Source organism: Electrona antarctica (genome assembly GCF_951216825.1).
Source record: "Electrona antarctica genome assembly, chromosome: 15".
Classification (NCBI taxonomy): Eukaryota; Metazoa; Chordata; class Actinopteri; order Myctophiformes; family Myctophidae; genus Electrona; species Electrona antarctica.
Window position 1 is genome coordinate 12,927,187 of NC_136796.1, and position 6,000 is coordinate 12,933,186.

Here is a 6,000-nt window from a genome sequence, read left to right on the forward strand (position 1 = left end):
TCTATTCTCCCCTCCGATTGGCCAGCGATTCAGAAATCTTCCCAAGGCTTTTGTGTGCTTTGCACTGATTGGACAGTATACAGTGACAGAGATACCTGGCCTGTCCATTTGTCTGTTTGTCATCATCATTTATTTAACTCGCGACCATGTTCACGTTGTATGGAGCACAGATTCATAGATATTATACAATCAAAATTATACACTACAATTCACAGTATACATGCAGACATAGCAAAAGGCATTCATTATTTGAAAAGCGGAAGAACATTTTTCAGAAAAGCACCCACTTTGTAGATTACTTTAGTTTTTTCTGATTTTAGTAATAAAATTAATTTGAACGTAGATGGGCGGGTTATAAAATAATTTAGCAGGTATTTTTGTCTAAAGTTCATAATGCTAATATTCCTTACATTCCAATATAACATGATACTCTCTCGGTAGCCCTTATATCTGCCAGTGACCTTTGGAATTATCGTATGGTTTAACCTGAAGTTAGAAATGGCCTGTCTGTACTTTAACATTTAACATAAAAGGTATTTCTCTAATTTAAACTCTTCTTTGTACATAACGTAAATGTCACATGATGTCATATTATTCAGTTCATCTTTCAACCTTTGTTTGACAGTTTGTTTCAACCAGTCAATGTTATTACATTTCTGGGTCAGCCAGATGTAACCACAGTCGTCCAATATTTGCTTCACATGTGCAACCCAAGGTGACACATGTACACCTGTGTTAAACAGGTTAAGCAGACAGTCGTACATTATTCTGCTCAGTTTACTCTCTTTGCCTTCGATCAACCGGGCCCAATATCTGTTTGTTTGTCTGTTTGTTTGCGTGTCTGTGAAGAGATCATCTTCGGCACCACACGCACACTCCCGAGTCCCAGTAGGCCAAGGAAGAAACTCCACTCCATGTTTTTTTAAATGGGTTGGAAATCCGGAGTTCTATTTATTTTTTACTATTAGGGTTGTCCCGATCCAATTGCGTGATTGGAAATCGAGCCCAATCATGTCACTTTCAAATGATTGGAGTCGAATTGGGAGCAAAATAAACGTGATCAAGACATCCCTAGTATCAATATTATATCCATATCATGATATTAAACCAGCTCAGTGGCCTTGTGGTTAGAGTGTCCGCCCTGAGACTGGGAGGTCGGGGTTCAATCCCCGGCCGGGTCATACCAAAGACTCTAAAAAATGGGACCCAGTGCCTCCCTGCTTGACACTCAGCATCAAGGGTTGGATTGGGGGTAAGTCCCTGCGACATACTAGCGTCATGTCCAGGGGGTGTACTTGTACATCAAGCTGCCTCACGCTACAGAAACAGGAGATAGGCTCCTGCCCTATGGGCCTCATGGCTCGGCAAGGCTACTTATGATATTAAACTGGATATTGTACTATTGTGATATGGCATAAACGTGTTTTATAAAAAATATAAATATTGGATCGGGGGAAAAAAAGAAAGTACCTGCATGTCATGTTCACAGTATCACAACATCTGGAGAATCCTCATGTAAAAAGTAATAAGACAAGAACTTAAGTTTTCACAAGTTCCCCTTCCCTTCTTCCAACCTCAGCTGTTGATTCGTTAGTGGAAGACATTTCAAAAAAGAAAAAAATGACCATGTGATTGTGAATGATTTTCAATTTAATCTAATATGATTCATTCAGATTGAAAATGTGATTAATAACACTGGAAACTAATTGTTAAGGAATAATAATGGGCAGTAGCAAGAAATTATCCTGAGGCAGCAGCAGCCGCAGCAGCACACCCAACCAACAGCCTTATGTGGGCCAGTGATGAATACCCTGGCTTCTATATCATTAATCAGACTGCTGCCTGTCTCTCCCTCTCTGTCCGTGGGGCGTCCCAGACTCCCAGCACATCCAAAACACCCTGTCTCCCTGGAGGGACCTCACAGATGGGGTGGCGTTGTGGGGTGTGGCTCCTACGCCTCCCCTTTGTAGTTCACATTCTTTACCCATTATCTACCTGGAGGTTGTCTTCTTCACCTCCTGGAGCCAGGCAGGCCTCCCTGGTGACTGTGCTCTCCACCTGGAGGTTGTCTTCTTCACCTCCTGGAGCCAGGCAGGCCTCCCTGGTGACTGTGCTCTCCCTCGGAGGAGGCTCTAAAAAAAGGCTGAGCTCGTACTCAAGGTGGCTCAGAGGAGGAGGAAGAGTGGGAAACGGGAGAGGAATGAGAGGAGGAAAGGGAATACCTCTAAAAAAAAAAAAACATAATAGTCAGCAGTGTTTTTAAGAGAGAGGATTGGAGTAAGGAAAGGAATGAAGGATGCCGAGTAAGAAGGGGGGAAATAGAAACAGGAGGAAGAAGTAGGATGAGGAGGACTAAGAGAAGCAGTGCTGCATGTGAATGGGTTCATGTCTCCCCACTTCATCCCCCCCCACGCCCCCTCCCCCCTATGCAACCGCTTCGTCTCCTCCCAGTGTGAATACTGGTCTGTCTGTAACAAGCTGTCCTTGGAGAGCTCACTTGTCGTCATTCAACTGCAGAGAGAGAGAGAGAGAGAGAGAGAGATAGAGAGAGATAAACAGACAACATGGTGAGAGGACACAATCGTTTATTTCCCAGTAATAATAATCAGTGTTGTCAAAGCCAAAAGTAACCAGTTACTTTACTTATTACTTTTTTTCCCCTCAACCCCAGTAATTGCATCTTTTGTCCCCAAAAGTCTTACTTTGCATTTTCAACATTAGCAGTTTTTTCTCCCCCTTTTCTGCAGTGTTTATTTTACTCTGAAAAGTGTACTGTATAGTGTACACATCATGATGGGTTCATTTGGTTCCATTTGTACACTCTTTTGAATTAAATGAACACTAATACTTTTTTTCCCAGGTGTTTCATGAGATTTGAAGTTGAGGTTTTCGCTGTGAGTTCTTCCCTATACACAACTTGCAGTGGACAATAATGTTCTTCTCGTCTTTATCGCAGACATAATCAAAATAATGACAATACTTCCAATTAGTGAACGTGAGTCTAACGCTGTGCGGTGCCGGTGTCTCCTCCATCTCCTCTGTTTAGTTTGTTTACGTCTCTTGCAGTCTAACACGGGTCGCACACTAGGCTTCTCCATCCGATGGTTAACACGTACAGACAAGTGTGTTTCATGAGATTTGAAGTTGAGGTTTTCGCTGTGAGTTCTTCCCTATACACAACTTGCAGTGGACAATAATGTTCTTCTCGTCTTTATCGCAGACATAATCAAAATAATGACAATACTTCCAATTAGTGAACGTGAGTCTAACGCTGTGCGGTGCCGGTGTCTCCTCCATCTCCTCTGTTTAGTTTGTTTACGTCTCTTGCAGTCTAACACGGGTCGCACACTAGGCTTCTCCATCCGATGGTTAACACGTACAGACAAGTGCGCATCATTTCCGTATCCGCTCTAGAGTCTAGATCTAGACCGGATCAGCAGCATGCAAAGCAACTCGACCCCAACCCAGTCTACCATTATAAATAAACACTCAAGCCCACAGTACCACCAAGGCTCAAATGTAATATTACTCAAAATGTGAAAGTAACTAGTTACTAGATACTGGAAAAAAGTAATAATATTAAAAAGTAATAATATTACTGGAAATAATATATTACTTTAGTTACTTGACAACACTCATAATAATAGAGAAGCAGTCAGATATAGAGTTCAAAATCTATATCTATAAATGCACCCAAAAACGTTTCTGTGTGTACGTATGTCTGTAATCCACGTAACTCGAGAACCGTTCGCCCCGCTGACTTCAAATTTGACACATGCGTTCCAGGAGCACTCTAGTCAGTCACTATTAACACAATCAGTGCCGGAAGTCCTTCAAAATAGGAGCTCTGGGGTGCCGTACCAACATGGCCGCTTTTACTCGGAAACCCATGACCCGGAAACAATCCACTAAAAAAAGTTTACTTTACATAGCTAGCTTACATTGCGATCGTTTTAGTTTATACGATATATGATCCAAAAAGCATTCATATTTTGCGGGAGAGACAGATGAGGAGCAGAAATGAAGCGCCAGTATATCGATCCGTTCAACACCACGGAGAGCGCCCTGGATTAGGAGAAACGAGTCATTCTTTAAGCTAACAATTGCCTAGAGTGTAGCATACGGTAGCTGAAAGGCGAACTGACAAATAAAAAAAAGGAACAAATTCAGAATATTCTTATCTCGCCCCGTATCATTGAGGATGCGCTAAGACGTCCTCACACGTCGGATGTACGCGTCGATTGGGACCCCTAGGACGTGTGGCGACGTCCTACGGACGGAAACGGTTAATAGAGTCTAGTGACTTCTCTAGTCTAGAGTAGGACTGACCTAGCCTGGATCCAGCCCAAAGACCCCGCCCACTCTCTGAGTGGACTGCATCTCTTGGTCTGGTGTTGCGCTGTGAACCTATAATTTCTTCGGTACAAAAATGTATTATCCAATGAGAATCGGTGGTGGGGGGGTGGGTCTAACGAACAACCAATCAGCGCCGAGTCCCGTTTTCAGCGTCATCACGCAGCGCAACACACAGAGGGTTGAGGGAAATTCTAATCCCCTCCCCCTTGAAATCGCTCAGACAGGAGACAATGTCAGACTGAAGCTTCAATAAAGCTACAGTCTGATAATCAGGCTAGGACTGACCCGATCATTGAATCAGTCTTTTTGAGTGACCTGTTGAGTCTTGTGCTGGTCCTTCTCACTGGAGTTGACGTAGTAGCAGTAAGTAGCCTTGCCGAGCCATGAGGCCCATATAGTACAGGAAATCTATGTAAAATACAGGATCAACCTCTAACTAATTGCAAAAAAACCGAACTCAGCTGATTTTGCATCTTCAATATATCCTGAATAACAGAAAGAAAGTTGCCTGGAATTGTCTGAGGGGAAAGTGTTGAAAATGGCCTGTACAGTCTGGCCACCATTGACATCCTATTATAAGGCAATATTTTCTAAATGTCCTTATGCTTTAAGTATCATGTGACATATCAAACTAGGTTGTTATCATGATGCTGAAGCCATTCCAAGCATTAGTTTTGCATAAAAACACTCATTGGGCTAAATTTGGCCATAGCAACTTGCCCAAATGTGCTGACCTCATTACATTTTGGCAAGTTGCTATGGCCAAATTTAGCCCAATGAGTGTTTTTATGCAAAACTAATGCTTGGAATGGCTTCAACATCATGACAACAACCTAGTTTGATATGTCACATGCTACTTAAAGCATAAGGAAATTTAGAAAATATTGCCTTATAATAGGATGTCAATGGTGGCCAGACTGTACAGGCCATTTTCAACACTTTCCCCTCAGACAATTCCAGGCAACTTTCTTTCTGTTATTCAGGATATATTGAAGATGCAAAATCAGTTGAGTTTGGTTTTTTTGCAATTAGTTAGAGGTCAAATTACATTATTACTGGACTAATAGGGCAGGAGCCTATCTCCTGTTTCTGTAGCATGAGGCAATTTGATGTACAAGTACACCCCCTGGACATGAGACGCTAGTATGTCGCAGGGACTTACCCCCAATCCAACCCTTTTTGATGCTGAGTGTCAAGCAGGGAGGCACTGGGTCCCATTTTAGTATTCCCCGGCCGGGGATTGAACCAGATGTAATTTCCTGGGGTCTAGTATAGGACTATAGTAATTAAAAATAAAGAAGGGGCACGGTGGCACAGTCGGCAGTGCTGTCGCCTCACAGCTAGAAGGTCCTGGGTTTGATTCCCGCTGGGGACGCTGGGGGCGTGTTCTCTACACCACGTCATCAGCGCCCATACCCGAGGCGGGGTTGGCGAAAGGGCCTTTCTGTGTGGAGTTTGCATGTCCCCCCCCCCCCCCCCCCCCCCCCCTAGGGTAGGTACCCTCACAAAAAACATGCAGTAATCCTGGTCTCTAAACTACATCCCCCTGGCCAGCCAGGGAGACAATTATGTGACATTATAATGTATGTGACATTATAATGTATATTTATTTTATTATCAATGTTGAAGATTTGATTGTACTGT